General features: G+C 42.5%; 1 protein-coding gene across 12 annotated transcripts in view; it reads left to right on the top strand.

The window, feature by feature from the left end:
* The window catches only part of SETD4 (SET domain containing 4), a 423,911-nt gene that overhangs the window by 169,209 nt on the left and 232,955 nt on the right, over positions 1–21,747 (top strand). For all 12 annotated transcript variants that reach the window (XR_011074349.1, XR_011074350.1, XR_011074348.1 and 9 more), the window contains one exon: positions 11,317–11,429. The gene's annotated coding sequence lies outside the window, so the exon portion shown is untranslated. The remainder of the gene's footprint in view (positions 1–11,316; positions 11,430–21,747) is intronic.

Here is a 21,747-nt window from a genome sequence, read left to right as displayed (position 1 = left end):
ACAGCAAAGGAAACCATAAACAAGATGAAAAGACAACCCTCAGAATGGGAGAAAATATTTGCAAATGAAGCAACTGACAAAGGATTAATCTCCAAAATTTATAAGCAGCTCATGCAGCTCAATATCAAAACAACAAACAACCCAATCCAAAAATGGGCAGAAGACCTAAATAGACATTTCTCCAGAGAAGATATACAGATTGCCAACAAACACATGAAAGGATGCTCAACATCACTAATCATTAGAGAAATGCAAATCAAAACTACAGTGAGGTATCACCTCACACCAGTCAGAATGGCCATCATCAAAAAATCTGCAAACAGTAAATGCTGGAGAGGGTGTGGAGAAAAGGGAACCCTCTTGCACTGTTGGTGGGAATGTAAATTGATACAGCTACTATGGAGAACAGTATGGAGGTTCCTTAAAAAAACTAAATATAGAACTGCCATACTACACAGCAATCCCACTACTGGGCATATACAGTGAGAAAACCATAATTCAAAAAGAGTCATGTACCACAATGTTCATTGCAGCTCTATTTACAATAGCCAGGATATGGAAGCAATCTAAGTGTCTATCGAGAGATGAATGGGTAAAGAAGATGTGGCACATATATACAATGGAATGTTACTCAGACATAAAAAGAAACAAAATTGAATTATTTATAGTGAGGTGGATGGACCCAGAGTCTGTCATACAGAGTGAAGCAAGTCAGAAAGGGAAAAACAAATACTGTATGCTAACACATATATATGGAATCTAAAAAAAAAAAAAAAGCTTCTGAAGAACCTAGGGGCAGGACAGGAATAAAGATGCGGACATAGGGAATGGACTTGAGGATACGGGGAGGGGGAAGGGTAAGCTGGGACGAAGTGAGAGAGTGGCATGGACATATATACACTACCAAATGTAAAATAGATAGCTAGTGGGAAGCAGCTGCATAGCACAGGGAGATCAGCTCAGTGCTTTGTGACCACCTAGAGGGGTGGGATAGGGATGGTGGGAGGGAGACACAAGATGGTGGAGATATGGGGATATATGTATATGTATAGCTGATTCACTTTGTTATAAAGCAGAAACTAACACACCATTGTAAAGCAATTATACTCCAATAAAGATGTTAAAAAAAAAAAAAAAAAGGAAGACCAAGAACCCTGGTCGGTAATAACCCCACTGTGAATGGAATTCTCTGAGCCTGTGTGAGGAACACTGAGGGCTTCTGCCCTGATGTTGAAGGCGTAAGAATATTTTTAAAATTTGAGAGGATTGAATCAGCCATAATGTTGATCTGAATGGGAGGTATTTTGGTGGATGGGTGGTAAAAGCATGTTTCCACCATTTGGATAAATTCAGAGTCTTGGATTTGGCAGAAGTTTGATTTTAAGAACTGGAACATGAGTCATCTCTAATGATCCTTAAATGAGCTGCAGGCTGAGCAAAAAAGAAGGCAACAGCCAGCCTCTGTGGCTGGAGAGGCCGGAGACTCTTGGAAGGACTTCTAAGAAATATGTTGATTGATCCCTTTTTTATTCGGGGTTTTTAAAATATAATATACCCCTCCCCCCTTTTAAAGGAGGGTGTGATGGGCACCAAGGCTTAGGAATAAGGGATGTACCTGGGAGAAGAAGGTCCGTGAGCTCTTTGGAATCCTGAAAGGAGCCTGGGGACGTCTGTGCACCGTGGAGGAAAGTTCTCAGTGCCCGTGGCTTCCGCAGGCGCTAACAGTAAAGACCTGGGAGGTGGCCAAGGGTGCGCGGATCAAGCGAGATGCTCACGGCCTCTGGGTCCTGTTAAGCTTCCTGCAGACAGGGTCAGAAACTACCAAGAAGTACCCTGGGCGTTTCGGCTTTGCAACTGCTTGGAGTGTCGTACCAGTAACACGGCGGCAGCACAGCATCTCGGGTCTCCCCATGTGGGAAATTACACTCTACCAAGTCGAGCACTGGGGTCTGAGCTGCCCCAAGCCCTGAAGTTTTTTCAAGCATCAGCGTGTTGCTTCAGTTTTAACCTCATGGTACTTTAACATTCAGTAAGTTGTAGCAGAGCCTCTGCGCCAGTCTGATCTTGTCCCCCAGAATGAAACCTGCAGTAGAACAGCCTGGAGAAGAGACACCCATGGGAAGAACAGCAGCAGCAACCTCTGGAGAGGCGCCCTTCCATATGGGGTGGGTCCTGCAGCCCAAGTCAAGCAGCTGAAATGACCCATCTCCTCTTTCCCCCCTACTATGCTTGTCCTCCTGGGCTCCAGATGGTCCTGGCTAAGACAGAGAAAAATGGGTACAGCAAATAGCCTCTTTCAAGAGGGACAGTTCACATTTTCTCTGCCAGTGTCCTCTGTTTCCCTCCATGAACCTTTGAATGCCTCAAGTTCCAATCTCCTTTGGTGGAAGTGAGATGAAGATCACGGACATGCTTTGGAAAATTAAGAGCATTATAGAAGCCCTGGGATTGTTTATTTTATTTTTTTAATTTTAATTTTTTTCTTATTAATTTTAGTTTTGGCTGTGTTGGGTCTTTGTTGCTGCGCGTGGGCTTTTCTCTGGTTGTGGCGGGCGGGGGCTACTCTTCGTTGCGGTGCGCGGCCTTCTCATTGCAGTGGCTTCTCGTTGTGGAGCACGGGCTCTAGGCGCACAGGCTCAGTAGTTGTGGCACGCAGGCTCGGTAGTTGTGGTGCACGAGCTCAGTTGCTCCACGGCATGTGGGATCTTCCCAGACCAGGGCTCAAACCCGTGTCCCCTGCATTGGCAGGCGGATTCTTAACCACTGCGCCACCAGGGGAGCCCAGCCCTGGGACTGTTATCTTGCCCGACTGGCATTTGTTTTTTGGGAATTCTTGACTTTTCTCCATTACTGTGAACATGCTATTCAAGAATAAATCAAAAGTTCTCATAACCACTTAGAACCTGTGGAGAACTGCCAGCTGCCTTGATGAACTGCTTTATAGAGGCAATGAGCAAGTGCTTACAACTGCTGGAGATGCTTCCTAGGTCATGACTCAGGAAAGAACGAGAAGGAAGAGGGACACTGTGCTCCTGAGGAGACTGTGCCTTCCCAGGATGGTTGTGTCATGTGGCAGGGAAGAGCCCACGTGCCACAGTCTGCCTGCTGGGGCTGGAGCCCAGCTTCACCATTAGCTGTGTAATCTTGAGCAAGTTACTTAACCTCTCTGGTCTCAGATTCCTGTTATGTATAATGGGGAAAGTGATTGTACCAGAGTTTGTCAGGATTAAGTGGGTGGGTCCAGTAGCACACCTAGAATAATTCAATAAATGCCGTACTTATTGTCATTTGTTTACGGTAATTGCATGTATGGGCGCTGAGCCCTGAGTAATGGGTACATTGCCCATTTATTCCTCACTGCAAGGGCAGAGGCATTACCCCATTTTATACAGAAGAAAAATGGAGGCCCTGAGAGGTGACATCTCTTGGTATGCCAGTAAGTGGCAGAGCTGGAGTTTTTACTAACCCAAGACGATTTAGCGCCCATAACTCATTCAGAGTTCACCTTAAAAGGTTATCAGTAATATTTTAAATAACTGATTAATACAGTCTGCGGTCCTTGACATTTGCAGTATTTTTTAAAAATTGAAGTATAGTTGTTTTACAATGTTGTGTTACTTTCAGGTGTACCGCACAGTGATTCAGTTGTGTATATGTAACTGATTCTTTTCCATTATAGGTTATTACAAAACAACCTTTTTTCCCTTATAGGTTATTACAAAATATAACAAAATATTGAGTTCCCTGTGCTAGACAGTAGGTCCTTGTCTATTTTATACATAGACATTTGCAACATTTGAGGACAGTACACAGAGAGGCTTCCTGGGTAGCACGGGCTGTTCTGGAAGCATCTGTGTGGCTCTACCAGGCTTCCATGGTCCAGCTCCTTGCCTGTGTTCCTAACTGCCTACAGGACAGCTCCACTGGGGACCCCGCAGATACCCCAATTTCTACAGGTCCCAAATCTCATTACCTTCTTCCAAAACCTTTTCCTCCTTCCATGGTAACTCAGATGAATGGCCTCTCAATCCTCCCCTCCATTCTGGCTGGAAATGGTGGCTCCATCTTTGACTCTCACCTGCACCTAAAACTGGTAGCCATGTCAGGAGGACTAATGTCCACAAGTCTCTTGACTCTTTCTGTCCCCATTGCCAGTTGGGGCCAAGGTTAGGTAGGGTAGGCAGAGCTGGTATAACAGATAGATCTCAAAGCATAAAATGACACACAATTAATAGATGGTTAGTTTTTGCTCACGTAACAGTACTGGGTGAGTAAGCTGGTCATGGTATGGCTCTGTGCACACAGCCATTCATTCAGGGATTCAGGCTGATGGAGTTTCAGTCATGTTCACTGGGCTTCCAAGGATACTCTGAGCTCAGCATCATCACCACCAGCTGGAAAGGAAAAGGCAATGAAGAGGCACTCTGGCAGCTTGGATGGGAAGACCTGACACATGAGTCCAGCACTTCTGATCACATCCCACGTGATCACAGCCAACTGCAAGAGAGGGGGTAACTTGGACATCACCAACCCTGCAGGCTTGCTGTTGTCTTCAGAACAGTATCCTTAACGTGGCATTCAGAGGCCTCCACAGCACGATCTAGTCTAACATGCCTGCTTATCTTCTGCTCTAAGCCTCCAACAGCCTCGGCCAACCCTGGCAGATCCCATGCTCCTTCTGGAACGGGCCATGCCCACTGGCCAGCCTGTGCCCCTGCTCTGATCAGGGCACTGTTTCTCGTCACTCATGGTCTGAGTCCTGCTCCTCCTTTAAAATGTTGTTCAAAGGCAACCTTCCTCTTGAAGTCCCTTCATGCTGTCCTCAACTGAAAAAGATTCTTCTCTGCCCTCTTCTCCCCCCTCATACACTTCTCCTACAGCCAGAGGAGAAATATATTGGTCATGCTTCCTATCACAGCTCCTTGTTCAATCCCTTGTCAGACTGAAAGCTCTCCTTGTGTTTTGTCTTCCTCTTAATGCAGAATAAAGCCAACACACCAAAGCTTTCATCACCCATTTTTCATAGATATTCCTAGGTTTCATTTTTGTTTCTCTTCCCCACGGCTTGGTCTGGCCACCTAGAAACATCCCTATGTCCTTTCACATTTCTGTACCTTTGCCTCTGCTGGTTTCTCTACCTGGGAGGCCATGATGGCATCTCCATTGTCTGGTGAACTGGTGATTACATCATGTGATGCATTCCTCAGCCTTCCTTCTACCATGGGTGTCCACTCCTCTGGTAGAACCTGTGCTCACCTCTGTTCTAGTCCATTATCCCAACAGATGTGAATTCCTTGAGAACCAGAACATCCTGATAGGTTTTCTGGAGACATGATGTGAGCCTAATGTTTGGTGTGTAGAAGGATTAAATCAGCATTTCTTGAGTGAGGGCGCCCACCCAGCCGAGTTCATTCTTGTTGTTGGAGAACTGTGCAGATAGATTGCTTGAATCTAATGATAGTGCAGTCAGGCCTTCTCAAATGAACAGTTTCTTTTGTCATTTGATGCCCCTACTAAGATGGCAGAGTGCAAGCACATTTTTCACTTATCAAAGAGGCCCAGGGTAGGTAAAAATCTGGGGAAAACCCAAATCACATAATGAAATACCAGAGAAAAAAGAAAAGAAAAGAAGTCTAGGAAAATATATGTGAACAATGAACTTCACATTCTTGAACTGCTTCTTTTTGTAAAAAATTGAAACATCTCCAAAGAATACAGCCTTCAGAAACTTGGCCCAGGTGTATTTAATTTTCCAGAACAATATACTGATGATTATCATCTGGGAGCGTGAACTCTTAACCCTTGGAGGCCGATACCTACTGTTTGTTAACCACCCTGAAAGCTTTAGGGTTTTTGCCAAGGCAAGAAAATGTCAGGGGGTTAAAGATCGAGGTTCAGTAAACTTAGAAGAAAAGAGCTCTGGGTTGGCTTGGAGTTGGTTCAGGTAGAGGAGATGGAGCAATACTGGTAGGGTCTTCAGAAGTGAAGCAATACAGGTGGGGTCTTCCGAAAGAGTAAAAGAGAGTTGGATGCATGTCAGCACCTTGCATATTTCATGGGATTAGGTTCTTGAACATCTTCTCAATCATCTGATTTGGGGCAGGAGAAGCCAGCCACATATCCATTTTTCACTTTTATTTAAAACTTGAGTTTAGACTTCTGTTGTTCTGATTGCAATGCAAATTCAGAATATCATATATATTCTTTCAAGTTGAAATTTTTAAAGGAAACAAAGAAATAAACTTTGAGCTCTAGTGCTGGAAAGAACAGTCTGGTAGCTTTTGGGGAAGGTGCTAGTCTTTCTGCATGAGGGTTCTATCCTTGCATTGTTAGATTTTTAGTTCTCTAAAGATGCATCATGAAAGCTTGATTTTAAATGTAGGCTCACATGTGAGATGGATGCTCATTTTTTTTTTTTTTTTTTCTTTTCAAATGAACGAGTAATTATCAAAACAGAAAAAACACGTGACTGGAGTCCTTTTAGCATTTAAGCAAGCATCCTCTGGCAGCTCACAGCCGGGCCACAGATCTAGTGGCTATTCTCAGCCGAGAAATTCTGTGTGGTTGGGCAGGACACACCTCTTCCCATCTTCCTTCGGAAACATGATGTGGCTTTTGCCACACGTCAGAAAACCTGTGTCAAGTCTCACTTCCTCAGACATCTTGAGGAAAGGCTGAGGACTATATTTTTCCCAGTTAGTTGGAAATTTCCAACAGTGTTTAAGATGGTTGGAGGGGCTACATAATTTGTAAAAGATATGAAACGCATGGATATTTGTGAGATCTCCTAATCATTTTGCAAAACTGTAGATAGGCCCAATTTCTATCTGATATTCTTTGGCACATTTGCATTTTGTCCTGAAAGCTCTAGAATGTTTTGGAATGACATTTTCCTTCGTTCTTTCTCTCATCACCACCCCCACCATTGACTTTCCATTTGAAACTCAAGATTCTCAGGGTGGTGATATAAAAGGAAGACGCCCAAATATTTGTACCCTCTCTTTCTACAGAATTTTCTAGAAATAACAAAGGCTAGGATCTTTGTAGCATTGCTGTAGGACTCTGACCTGGGATGCAGAAGCCCTTCTGCCCTTCCCTAGCCATGCCCTGGAATTTTGTCCTATAGACTCTTTTTAAGGTTGCACTTGAGGCTCTCATATCCTCCTATTAGACATGTAATATACCTTTTCACATGCATCCATTTCATCATTCATTCAACAGCTATTTACCAAGTGCCTACTTTTCACTAGGCACTGGGCTTGGTAATCAGGGTATAATGGTGCACAAACCAGACACAGTCCCTGCTCTCATTGGGCTCACAGGCTACTAGAGGAGCAATTACAACAGTCACAACAGTGAGGTGTGTGGGGGGGGTGATAAATGCAGACTGAAAGGAAAGCACTGAAGAAAGAGATATGGTTCCATGAACATATGGAGCCACACTGAACCACATGGAACGTAAGAATCTGACCAAGACAATTTCTTAGGGAGGAATTTTTGAGCAGAGATTTGAAGGGCAAGTAGGAATTGTCCAGACGGAGGTGGGGTTAGGCAAAAGAGATTGTCTGGGAGGAGGAAGAGCATGAGCAAAGACCCTGTGACAGGAGTGGGCATATATTTGAATGGAGACCCTGGCTGGAGCTCAGAGTAGGTAAACGTCTGTGAGGTCAAATCATGGTGAGTGTTCTAGGCCATGCTCAATGTTTCCTCCTTTACCTGAACAATAGGAAGCCAAGGAGGAATTTAAGGTGGAATGTTGAGTTTTGAGAAGATCATTCTGGAAACCATGGGGAAGAGATTAGGGCAGGTTCAGGGAGGATGCTGGGGAGTAGTTCATGCAAAAAATGTCAGTGTCTTGGGTTTGTAGGTTGGTGGCCATGGAATTGGAGAGAAGTGAACAGACCTAATTATTATTAGGAGGGAAAATGGACAGGAGTTGGTGATGGGTTGGCTGTGATGTGTGGGTGGGAGGTGGAGAAAATGGGGCCAAGGGTGGCCCCTCAGATTCTACTCAACAAAACTGGATGTAGGAAGGACCGTTCCCTGAGAGAGGAGACACTGGAGGAGGGAAGAAGGACTGGGACTGGGAGAGAAGATCTTAAGATCAGATTTGGACAAGTGGCATTTAAGATGCCACATGGAATTTATGGTTCTGAAATCCATAGGTGAGATCTGGGCTGGAGATACACATTTTGAAGTCATCTGTAAATATCCAGTTGGACGTTCAAAATTCTCCAGGTGGGCTCAGTTCGGTTGTATTTAAGTCAGGATACTGTACTAAATTTACAAGGTAGCGAAATTACTTCACACGTCTAAATTCTCTGCTGATGCGAGGACAATTGTAAGCCTCAGTGGTCTTCACCTACTGAGGGTGAAGTAACAAACATAATTTTTACTCTTAAATCAGTATCTCTGTAAGCCTTTCTGTGTCTTGGAGCAATTCCTTTCACAAATGATACTACCTTATCCCAAGCCACACTCAAAGAGGAAATATTGGCTTGGCCAAAAAGTTCGTTCGGGTTTTTCTGTAACGTCTTATGAAAAACCCAAACGAACTTTTTGGCCAACCCAATAAATGGTGGCAAGCATGGCGATGGGCTGAAGAAGCAGCCTGTATGGGTTTCACGTGGTGCATCTCTTGTTTCAGACATCCTTACTCAAGCACCTCATGCTCCCATGCTACATCAGTCAGTAATGCCCAGCTATTAACTGCAAAGGTTTAAAAAATCTTTAAAAAAACAATCCCCAAATTGTTTTAAAAAATGCAAAATACTTCTTACCTCTCAACATTTTCAAGGATCCCCAAACCAATTAATATTTTGAAAAGACTTGGTCCTATAACATAATAAATTACATTCTAAAAGTTGGGTCATTGATACGGGGCATAATATTACCACTACCACCACGATTACTGACCACTAGGCTGGACATTAACTCACTTAAATCTATTTGGTAGGTGGTGTTATTTCTCCCATTTTCCGGTGAGAATATGGATGCTTTCAGAGGATACAGAGCTAGTAAATGGCAGGATAAGGATTTGAAATGAGTTGTGCCTGACTCCTAAGTCAGTGACCTTTAGCAGAGGGGGGCTCACTTTTGGGGACTTGACACTTATTTTATTACTTATTTTCTTTTGCGCCATAGATGGTTCACTCTCTCCTTAGAACTAGACCTTTTGAATGGGTCTTTATTCCATTCCTGCTTTATTTAAACAGTCAAAATGTAGACTAGCCACCTGAAAAACAGGGTTTTGAAGGTGGTCTGTCAACCCATTACCCCCTCCTCTTTCTAAAGTGTCTTGAAGACAAAAGCCACCATATGAATGCTAACTATCATTGTCTTCATTCAGAACCATGAAAGAAGCTGCTGGTTGGAGATGAGTGAGCTTCTGTCTCTGAAAACTGAATTTTTGTTTCTTAGCTGACATATATGGAACCAGAACTCTTCCATGGTGGGAAAGATAAATCCCTTGACTCTGAAAAATGAATTTGAGGGGTGGTTGGTTGGAGAGCTCAGCTACTGTGTTGGGTCCTAGTCTGAGGGGTGGAAGGAAGAGAGAGAGAGAGAGAGAGAGAGAGAGAGAGAAGAGGAGAGGAGAGGAGAGGAGAGGAGAGGAGAGGAGAGGTACTCCTCAGATATTTGTTTCAGTTGGGAAATAGGGACATTTTATGTACAGAATCTTATACTTACCATACATAGTGCTTTTTGCCCAGAAGGCTCTCAAAAGAATGCATTCTTTTTTCTTTCTTGTCCACACCCATCAATGATAATCAACGTCACTTGGGTGATTCTGGACGCTAGTCTAAACCAGCTACGCTACTTAATAGTTGTGGGAATGGGTAGAAGAATAGTTTCTTCATTGAGAACTATTAGAGGAATTTATAGGCTGTCAGGGTGTAATTAGCTGTGAAAGATTTGGCAGGGACATGAAACTGACATTCTTCTCTCATCTTTTAACCCTGCCTCTTTCCATAACTGGCACATCTTCCCCATGTCCTGGCATTGTTGTTGTGTTGTTCTGCTCTTTGAATCTCTGCCCTGGCTTGGTTGTTCTGAAACCTACTATGTTGTCGTTCCCTCTGTGTTTCTATGAGCTCTGTTAATTGCTCCTCCACTTGATACTATATTTGTTTCTCTAACCTTCCTTTCCTAAGATATGGATCCACCTGAGCAATTATGTCAGACAGGCTTTCTGCCATTTTGCATCTGTGCTTGCATGGATGTGTATGATTTAAGGCCTAAAAAAATATTTTATCGGTTATTGGCTATAGAAAGTCAAGTTTGACCCAGTTAGAAATTATCAGCACTACTTAAAAGAATAGGCTTATTTACCTATATACATTTGAAATATGTATATTTGGGGGATAAAGACTACTTTGAAATTTGAGGTTCAATTGTCATGAGTTTGCTTAGGTACTCACTTTGAATAAAACTAACAACCTGTGGAAAATTATGACTATTTGTTTCCGTTTGGATTAATGCTGCTTATAGAAAATAAGTTCCCAGAGGGCAGGGGCTATAGCTCATGGATATTTACAGCACCCGCTGTGAAAGAATGCCCTGTTCTTAGTAGACACTGAAATGAATGCTTTAGAAATAGTGATACTTTTGCAGTTCCTCAAAAAATTAGACATAGAATTACCATATGATCCAACAATTTCACTCCTAGGTTTATATCCCAAAGAATTGAAAACAGGTACTTAAATACATGTACACGAATGTTCATGGCAGTGCTATCATGACAGCCAAAAGGTGGAAACAACTCAGATGTCATCAACAGGTGAACAGATAAACAAATTGTGGTATACACATACAACGGAATATTATTCAGCCTTAAAAAGGAATGAAATATTGATACACACTACGATATGGATGAATCTTGAAAACATTATACTTAGTGAAAGAAGCCAGACACAACAGGTCCCATATTGTATGATTCTGTTTATATGATACATCCAGGATGGGTAAAGCCATAGAGACAGAAAGCAGATTAGTGGTTGCTGGAGCAGGGGAGAAGGGAAATAGGGAGTTAACTGCTTAGTGAATAAGTGCCTTTTTTTGGGTAATGAAAATGTTTCGGATCTAGAGGGAAATGGTTCACAATACTGTGACCATACTAATTGCCACTGAATTGTGCACCTTAAAATGGAAAATTTTATGTTACGTGAATTTCACCTTAATAAAATTAAGGAACCACAGCAAACACCCACTGAGCATTTGCTGTGAAGCAGGCATCGTATTAAGCATTTCACATAATTCTCTCGTTGAGGTCACATGCCCCTCTGTGATGGGTGATGAATTCCTTCCATTTTACAGATGGAGACCCTGACAGAAGCCCAGAGAAATTAAGCAACATACCCTCCTTCTGACAAGCTTTCCAGAACCTTGAATTCCCAGAGTTAAGTATGGTGACTCGAAGAAACTTGGAGGTAGGTGGTTCTGAACTGCTTCAAGTTTGAAAGAACACCTTTCGGCTCTGAATTTGGACACTGGGTGATCAGGGATTCAGAGGCTGTGGTTCTGTGTTTGAAAGGAATGTTTGCAGTTCTGGGTGGATGCAGAGGTGTGCTTTAGAATTCTTTGCGGATGATGAAATTTGAAAGGCCAGGGAGACTTCCTGGTGGGGTCTCATGATTAGGGGTTTCCTGGAGGGGAGTGTAGGCAGGCTGGTGTTAGGATGGATACACAGGATCTTTCAAAGTGGCATTTGGTTCTGAATTCATACTTGACTGGTCGCTCCTCAAGTTTCCTTGTAAATTTTTCATTTATAAAATTTTAGCATATAACCTCATTGAATCAGTGGCTAGGGATTTAAGGATCTTCAGATACGCAGGCTGTGAAATATCTGAGTTGACCGTATTTCCCATGTTCTGTTTTTCCCCTGTGGTTTGCTAAACATGATTTTATAAAGACTTTTCTATTAGGACCTGCCTACCATACTGGGGTACTTTTTTCTTTCTCCATTTATTTGCTCCCTTTCTCTCTCACTTACACATTCACTTATTCATTAACTCACTCACTTGCTTATTCACTTGCTCACCCACTTTTTCCCACTAGCTCGCACATTCTTTAGTTCACTAACTCCTTGATGGATTGAGTCATTTAATCTATATAAACAATACATGAATTTACATTCCCCCAACAGTGCAAGAGGGTTCCCTTTTCTCCACACCCTCTCCAGCATTTATTGTTTGTAGATTTTTTGATGATGGCCATTCTGACTGGTGTGAGGTGATACCTTATTGTAGTTTTGATTTGCATTTCTCTAATGATTAGTGATGTTGAGCATCCTTTCATGTGTTTGTTGGCAATCTGCATATCTTCTTTGGAGAAATGTCTATTTAGGTCTTCTGCCCATTTTTGGATTGGGTTGTTTGCTTTTTTGATATTGAGCTACATGAGCTGCTTGTAAATTTTGGAGATTAATCCTTTGTCAGTTGCTTCATTTGGAAATATTTTCTCCCATTCTGAGGGCTGTCTTTTTGTCTTGTTTATGGTTTCCTTTGCTGTGCAAAATCTTTTAAGTTTCATTAGGTCCCACTACAGCCACTATGGAGAACAGTATGGAGATTCCATAAAACAACTAAAAATAGAACTACCATAAAACCCAGCAATCCCACTACTGGGCATATAGCCTGAGAATACCATAATTCAAAAAGAGTCATGTACCACAGTGTTCATTGCAGCTCTGTTTACAATAGCCAGGACATGGAAGCAACCTAAGTGTCCATCGACAGATGAATGGATAAAGAAGATGTGGCACATATCTTCAATGGAATATTACTTGATGAATATTGAATTTCAATGAATATTACTCAGCCATAAAAAGAAACGAAGTTGAGTTATTTGTAGTGAGGTGGATGGACCTAGAGACGGTCATACAGAGTGAAGTAAGTCAGAAAGAGAAAAATACCGTATGCTAACACATATATATGGAATCTAAAAAAAGAAAAAAAGGTTCTGAAGAACCTAGGGGCAGGACAGGAATAAAGATGCAGATGTAGAGAATGGACTTGAGGACATGGGGAGGGGGAAGGGTAAGCTGGGACGAAGTGAGAGAGTGGCATGGACATATATACACTACCAAATGTAAAACAGATAGCTAGTGGGAAGCAGCCGCATAGCACAGGGAGATCAGCTCTGTGCTTTGTGACCACCTAGAGGGGTGGGATAGGGAAGGTGGGAGGGAGACCAAGAGGGAGGAGATATCAGGATATATGTATATGTATAGCTGATTCACTTTGTTATAAAGCAGAAACTAACACAACACTGTAAAGCAGTTATACTCCAATAGAGATGTTAAAAAAAAAAAGCAATACATGAAAAGTCACTTGTAAAAATGCAAATGGTATAAAAATACATCAGGCTAAATGTGCGAGTCCTCTTGGGCTGAGTCTCCCAGCTCTCTCTCCATCTCGTTCTGGGCTGCATCAGGACCACCCCCCCCTTCACAGTTCATAGTTCGGTGTGCAGGCTTCAAGACTTCTTCTAGACATTTATTTTATATGTAGACGTATACTGTAAGGGTTTCCCCACGTTGTATATCATCATGATAATGGATTCCTGTTCTGGAAAGTCTTTTTAAAACAACACCTGTTAAGTTTTTGACTTTTAAATGTATTTTAAAGCAGTTTTATCGTAAAACTTAGTAGAACTTTGCCAGTCACCCTAGAAATTCCCTCACTCCCACCAAAAGTAATCACTTTTATGGATATTATGGTGTTAAATTTGTTGCATCATTATGGTTTAATCCAAAGTATGCAGCCCTAAACACTATAGGTTTTGCCCATTAAAAAACGTTTTTACATTTAAACCTGAAGAACCTGGGCCCTCTGACCTGCGGAGTGTCCCCCAGGCTGGAGTTTGCTGACTGCACACTCGTGGTGCAGATCAACCTGCTCCTCTGTTCTCTGTCCTCCTATAAATTGGCATCTGGATCCAGAAGTCTTACCAGGTCCAGGTTTAGCCCCTGGACTAGAATATTGTAGGTGGTGCTGTTTTCTTCCATCACATACATGCTCATTTCTCCCGTGTTTTTTATATGATGTACATTGTCTAGATCTATTCATTCACTGAGCACTGCAGTATGCTGATGTTCTAATTCTATCATTTAGTTTTTGTTTATCCCAGCTATATTAGCTGGGATAATTTTATAAGGAGATTCCATCTTTCATCTACTATTTGGTTACCTGGTGGTATAGTTCATATAGGAAAGTAATATAAATATTTGGCACTCTCCTTTTACTTACTTAGTTTTCAAGATAATGTATGGGTTCCTTATCATCCTTGAAAGTTGACCAGTTAGGTTTTTAAAACATGTCATTATGAGCTCATGGATTTAAACATATTTGATGAGTTTCAATCTATAGCAATTCTCATCCTTATGGGGGTTCACATTGTCCCATCTTTGACCCAGAGAAGCTCTTCAAGTTAGGCCTCTATAACCAGTTGCTCTTGTGTCCTCTTGACATGAATCTAGAACTGAGTTCATCACCATTTCTAGGCTTTTCCAGTGGACAGAGCTAGGAAAACACATATGTATGTATATGTCTATATCTATGTCTGTTTATCTATCTATGTATCTATGTATCTACCTACCTATCTACCTATTATCTAAGATAAAATGCCTTGTGAATTCACACTGATTTCTAATTCAAGTTCAAGACTACAGTGTTTGTACTTTACCTCCTCTGTATTGCATGTGTATCTCCTTTATTTCACACCAAAAACCTTAGTTCTCAAGCACACAGAATTAGAGTGGTAGATTTAGAACTTCCCGTAATTACTCACTTGCTTTATTCCATAGTATATACACAACAGTCTCAGAATAACACCATAATGCTATTACCACCAATTACGATTCCTGAAAATGGTTAACTTCATTTTGTCACATATGCTACCTTCATTCTCCCTCTATTTTTTATGGTTTTACTATATACTTGTAGGCAGATCTATATTTATATAGTCATATAGACTCTAAAGTCTCCCTTTATAAAGTCTCATTAAGTTTTAGTTCTTCAAGTAACCACATGTTAAAATGCTCACCACCTGCCTTGTGTGCATGCTTCTCTAGTCATTTTGGTTGTCTGAAGCTTGTGCTCTGGTAAATTCCTCAGGAAGAGCTCAAGGGAATATTTTCTGAGATTCTTCATGACGGCAACAGTTCCTCTGCTCTTTACACATGAAGGTGGTCGGTATTGCTGAACATATGTCAAATCAACGCTATGTGTGATGCGGGATTTTCCTTTGCTCTCAAGGTCACTATTTGGACAATTGGCCAAATTTGAATAAAGTCTGCATAATAGGTATTGGACAATAGTATTGTTAATTTTCTTACTTGGATAATGATATTGTGGTTATGTAAGCGAATGTTCTTGTTTTTAGGAGACACAAACTTCAGTGATTAGGGATAAAAGTGCATCACGTCTGGAACTTATGTATCTAGCTACACACACAAGATAACTGGTAATATTTGGGGAATCTTGGTGAAGGGTACATGGGAATTCTAAATTCATTATACTATTCTTCAACTTTTCTGTAAGCCTAAAATTATGTTGAAATAAAAAGTTAAAAATGTATAGATGTGCATTTCTCAATAGACATATAAATATGTACATATGCCTATTTACGCTAGCATTCATAACTTTACTGGTACAATTTTACTGTATCTTTTGAGTTACATATTTTTTCAAAGATAAGTAGTAGAGACTTTTTATGATGTTTAAGAACTTATTAATATATGTGGCACAATAAAATATGGCGTCTCAATGATGGATCCAGAAAATATGCAGGGAAGAAAGACGTAAGTGTCTTATTTGTGAAGAAAAAGAGTCCATTGACAATGCAGAGATACAGAGATTCATTCTTGATTCATTTTTCGTAGATGTTCATTTCCACCATATTTTCTTAATCATTAGCTGAGACCTTGTTCCTTTCTTCTGCTACTTTTTTCCTTTACAGACAAATAAACATGACCAGACTTTTATTATTATTTCGCATTGAGTGTCCCAAGAAGATTTAGATTGGCGGTTTCGAAGTAAACAAACAAGGGACAGATGCGAGGGAATTGCATAACTAGATGGACTTTAGTGTGTATCAACTTTCTTAGGCAAATTCGTAAAAAAACAAGTTTCTCCTCACTGTACTCTGTCCTTAGGGACTAATGTTCTAAACAGGGGGAGCAATTTCGCAGTAAAATTAACTCTGGGAAGATGTTATGGATTTTAGGACCATTTCACGTCCTTGCTACTTTTTCAAGCCTTATGGAGACAGATCACTGTGTAGCTAGCGAGGTGTGTGTGTGGGTGCTCCCTGATGGGTTATGTTCTTGTCCTGATATCGTGGGCACAGGTGGATGTAAATGCCCTCATGCTTGGATATCCTGGTTCCTTTGTCCAAAATATGTTCATCTTTTCCACTAGATGTCAAGTTCTTGAACAGTGGAAGCATGCCTTAAAGATACGACACAAATCTTCGTCATCTGCAGCTCACAAATGGGCTGCCTTTGAAGCTTGTTTCTATGGCAACAGCTTGAAATCCAAAATTGCATTTTTCTATGGACACATGACAGTGAGGTTCCCAGGCCAGCTGACTGAAATTTGCCAAGGCCGCCATGTTAATTTCTATAGTATTGAAACAACACTACAGACCCTAATCACCAGGTGTGCCTGTGTTCTAGAGAAGTGTCTCTCAGTCGGGCCAGGGAAGGCAATTTCTTAAGGCCCTGCTGGCTGCATACCTAACGCTGTCCCTGCACTAATATCCTTGGAGCGTAGCTCTTTTCTTACTCCTCGGCTCAATGGCGTGCATGCTCCTGACTGACTACCAAACATAGGCACGCTCTTCAGGAAGTATTCAAGGCCTTCAGCCGCATGCTCCATCTTTCCCGTCCCACGGTGTGCTACTTCCCCACCTGGACACATGCCATCTGAAGCCTTGCCTGAACATGCCCCAGGCTTCCTTGGTTTCCCACCTTCGCTTATGCCGTTCCTGGCACCCCACATCAGTTCCCATTTGTGTCTTCCTTAGAGATGCCTCTTCTTTGCTGGCTCATCTCATATGCCACCTCCTTTCCTGATTTCTCCCAACTAGAATTCACCTTTCCCTTTTGTGTACACCCTCATCCTGTCTTATGACATATACTATGATTTTTATGGGATAATGTTTTTTAGACTATTGTCAATTATACCTGGAGGGCGGGGATCCTTGTCTTACCCACCGCTGAGGATCCAGTAATGCCTAGCACTGTGCTTGGGGTATGGTGGCTACACAACAAATCCTAAGGGTTTTGAACAGCTTCCCTGCCTCCCGGCCGCCCCCCACCCCCGTCATCCTTATACTGGGAGGGGGTGGGCTGCATGTGCAAGTGCTGGTAGGAGGCCAGGGAGGGGAGCTGTGTTGCTTTCCAAACATTAATGTCCACAGACAGCTCTAAGTGCTGTCTACCTTTGGCTCTGAGTCAGGTATAATAAAGCAAAATCAGCCATTACGAGTAATGCTTTCTAACTTCTGATGTAAGACTCACAAAAGGCGCTTGCTATCCATGACTGGTGTCAGATACAATAAGTATAATTAATTTCTGGAAACACATAGATGAAATTACTTAAATCATGGCTTAATTTGTTTCCAACCCTCCGACTTTCCTGGGCGGAGAGCAGACCACGTGGCCCTTTGCTGCAGGAGACACCTCGAGCAAGCTCTTCTCCCAGGTTTGGCTGTAGGAACAGTGACTCTTTCTGGGCCTTTTAAACTTGAAAGTGGAAAACATTGGGCTCTCCATATCCATCTCCTGGGGACTCACTGAAAGCAAGTTTATTTGAGCAGGAGAGGTGACCTTTCTTTTCGTCTCTGATTGTATTTTCACATCTAATAAAGTCAAGAGTGGACTTTGCACCTGCTTCCCTGAGTACAAATTCAATGAGACCACAGTCCTGGAAGTGAATGGCACTGAGTTCTTTCCTCCAAGTTAGTATTGCCAAGGAACTCCTTGCCAGCCTTGGTGAGCTGCCCTGACTTGCTGGGGGTCACATCATGGCTGAGTGTCAGCAGCTGGGTGAGAACCAGCTCTGCTAGGATCTTTTCTACCTCATGGACTTCTCTCAAATACTCCTCCAGGTGAGATTCTTTTTACTATTTCATAGATTCCATGATGGAAAGATTTGATCAACAAGACCATGAAGTCCTTGCATCTATTTAACTAATATTTATGGAGGGCTTACTATAGGCCAGGCACTTTCTAGGTGCTAGGAATACGATGATGAACAACACATACACAATGCCTGCCTGCCCTGGCGAATCTTCCAGTTTACTGGGCCAGCCAGATACTAGAAAGGATAGTTTAATGAATTTTGATGATTGTTGTAAGGGTCAAGTGTAGGGTGCCTGGAACCTCTAACTGAAGGGGCAGGGTTTGGCTGGAGGAAACTGAACTTATCTTAAGTAAAAGGAACAGCACATGCAAAGGCCCGGAGTTCAGTGAGAGCTTTTTCTCTGCTTACCCTCATGTCCATAGTTACTCTAGACTCCTTCATGGCCACACCCTGCTTCTCTCTCCAGCCTCATCTCTCCTGCCTGCACGCTAAGATACACCTCAGCATTGTTTTTCAATTCTTTGCCCAAGCTTTTCTTTATTTTCATGCCTTTGCACATTCTGTCGCTCTACTGGAAATGTGAATTGCTTCCAGCTCCACTCATGCATTAGGATTCAGCTTTCAGTCTGACCCTCCTGGACTGTTTTAGCTAATTCTCCTATAAGATATCATAACACCCTATGTATACTTCCACAGACGTCAATGTACTTGTGTACTTATCTGTGTCCCTTGCTGGCCTGTGAGCCTTCTTTGGGGGTCAGAGGTGTGTCTTATTTGTCTCAATGTGCCTCACACAGTGTGGAACTTGATAGTTACTCCCAATACGTGTTTGTTGTATCAACAGATAAAGAAATATAGGTCTCTTGACTCCAGCCCAATTCTCCTTTCTGCCTCCTTCTTTTCCTTTCTGTTGTCTGTTGCTCCATACATCTATCCTTCCTTCTATCCATCCAACAGATATATTTGAGAATCTGCTATGAGCTTGGCCTTGAAGCTGCTCATGGTCGAGCATAAGAGTTGGATGGGCAATTGGATAAAAGATAGTTTAGCAGGGTCCTTGATGTCATAGGAGTTTAAACAAAGGGCTCCAGAGCGTCAAAGGTGGATCCATATGTCTGTCTGGGATAATCTGGGAAGGCTTCACCAAGGTAGTGCTGTCTGAGCTGGGTCTTGAGAGATGAGGGAGATTTGCCCAGTGAGGAGCTGTGGAAAGTAAGAAGTTCAATGTTCACGGAATGGAGGGTGTGTACCTGTGGGGGGTATGGGGAGTGAGGATAGGGAAGGGTGGGTGGCAAGAAGAGAGAGGAGTGAAGGCCCCATGGAAAACACTCTTGCTTGCCTCTATAAGCAATATGAGTTTTATTGTGTAAGCCCTGGGAACCCTACTGAGGTTTTTCAGCAGGGGAAATCTCCTCTGTTTTGTAGGAAGCTGATGGTACCTCCCTGGGGCCATCCTAAGAGAAATCCAGGAGATAACAAAGGCAGACCCTGCAAGTGGGTTTTCAGTGCTGGTCTGCCATGTGGTCCCCTGTTCCTCAGCTGCCTTCTCTTTCAGCATCCCCTAGTCTGGGGATCACCACAGGAGGAAAGAAGAAAAGGTTAGAGGGGTAACCGGCTCATTTGCAAGTATTTGTCTGTCTCTTTTACCTCTGGAGGAATGGCACTTTTGAAATAATAGTGATTGCCAGCCCTTTATGTTACTTATTAGGCATCCCATTTCCCTTAATAATCCTTACTAGTCAGAGACTTTATTGTTTGGCACTGACTTAAAAATATGCATACCAAGTCTTCCTATTTCAGAGCTGATGAAAGGACTCATTCTTCCTGGACTCCTCTTGTTGTTATAACAACAATGGTAAATCTCTGCTGATTGGAGGAGGCCATTGAACTTGACAGTAACAATTACTGAACAGAATGTTTACATCAGGGTACCTGTGAACCATCCAAGTGCTTCAACTGCATAATTAACAGGACCAGCTGAAATTCTACATCATTGTCATAATATTTACTCTGAAAACTCACAGTTGGACTAAAGTTTCTATCGCAGGCTCTGCTGACATCAAGGAGTCTTAAACTGCTTTTTTGACAGGGAGGTTAATGGGGACCATACATCGGCAACCAAAACACAATTCCTCTTGCAGATGCTCATTGAATTCATGGACTATTAACGATTGATGTTGGATTAGAGATCATCTATTCAGTTGTTTCTAAACTTGGCTGAACCACAGAATCTACTGGGGAGACTTTAGAAATTTGGCAACCAGGACGTTGTCGATATATTTTCTTAAATGCAAAGGTTATTCTTCCAGTTAATGAGAACTGCTGATCTCATTTTGAGGATGCTGAGGGCTACAAGATTGAAGTCACTTGGAAGGTTAAGCCAACCCAGAAGCCTCCTCGGCCTGTCTGAGTGGAAGAGATGGATACTAGTGACCCCTGGGGAACACTTTTGTTAATAAAATGCTTTTGCTAAAAAAGTCTCAATTTTGACTTCAAGGGAGGCACCTTCACAGTGTTCCTAAGGGTGGATTCTTTGACTGCCCTCATAGAAACTCTCTCGGGTACTTGTTAAGAATGCAGATTCCTGGGATCTCCTGTAGACCCACTGTATCAAAAGCTCTGAGGGTGGGGCCCCAGGAATCTGTATTTAAATCTACCCTTCATGTGTTTCTGATGCACATTAAAGTTGGAGAGCCATTGGGTTTTCTCTCCTTTTCTATCAATTGGCACCTCCCTGTTTGTGGCTGATACTCAGTGCCAGTTGACCTCATGGGAACTGAAATGTGCAAACCAGGAACACGTCCAGTGCTCATTCCTTGTGCCATTTGACGCTGTGGACTGCACACTCTTGAAATGCTCTATCCGGTGATTTCCATGTCCACCCCCCTTGCTCTATATCATCCTCTGTCTTGCTATATCATCCTTGGACTTACCTCTTTCTTGGACTCCTCTTCTTCCCCCGGCCCTCCTGAGCAGTCACACATCTCTCTTGATTCCTTTACAACAGCAGTGATGATTTCTGACTGCCTTTCACCAGCCCAGACTCATTCCCTGAGCTTCAGCCCCACCTGTACAACAACTTGTCCAGTACCTGCATTTGGATGTCCCACGGTCCCCTCAAATCCACCTGGCTGAATGGAGCTCTTGAACCTCCCTGAACACCTGTTCTCTCTCCACTACTTGAGTTGATGGTGTTGCCATTCATCCACTTACAACCCCAGACTCTTTCCTTTCACTTTACCTCCATCCATGAGCAAACCCTGCTGATTCGGGCTGTTAAATATACCTGAGTCAATTATATCTCAATAAAACTGGAAAAAATATAACACATCTATTGTCTCTTTTCTCTCCTTTATGCCATTGACTTACCCCAGACCTCCATCATCTCTCACCTGGGACGTATGATATCCTTTCTAAGCTTATCTTCCCACCAGTCTTGTTCTCCCCAATCCGTCAGCCACATTGTCTCCAGAGTGATCTTTGAAACATCTGGCCACACCACTCCTTGTGATTAATACCCTTCAGAAACTCTGCATTGCCTTCAGGACTCCTTAGTGTGCTACTCAAGGTCTTCTAAGCTCTGCCTGTTCCTCCACTTAGCGCCGGTTCATCACTTCCCCTCTCTTTCCCTGGGACTTTACATTCTAGCCATTCTGAG

Source organism: Eschrichtius robustus, chromosome 6, assembly GCF_028021215.1.
Source record: "Eschrichtius robustus isolate mEscRob2 chromosome 6, mEscRob2.pri, whole genome shotgun sequence".
Classification (NCBI taxonomy): Eukaryota; Metazoa; Chordata; class Mammalia; order Artiodactyla; family Eschrichtiidae; genus Eschrichtius; species Eschrichtius robustus.
Note: the sequence above shows the minus strand (reverse complement) of the source record. Positions and strands in the feature narration are given on the sequence as shown.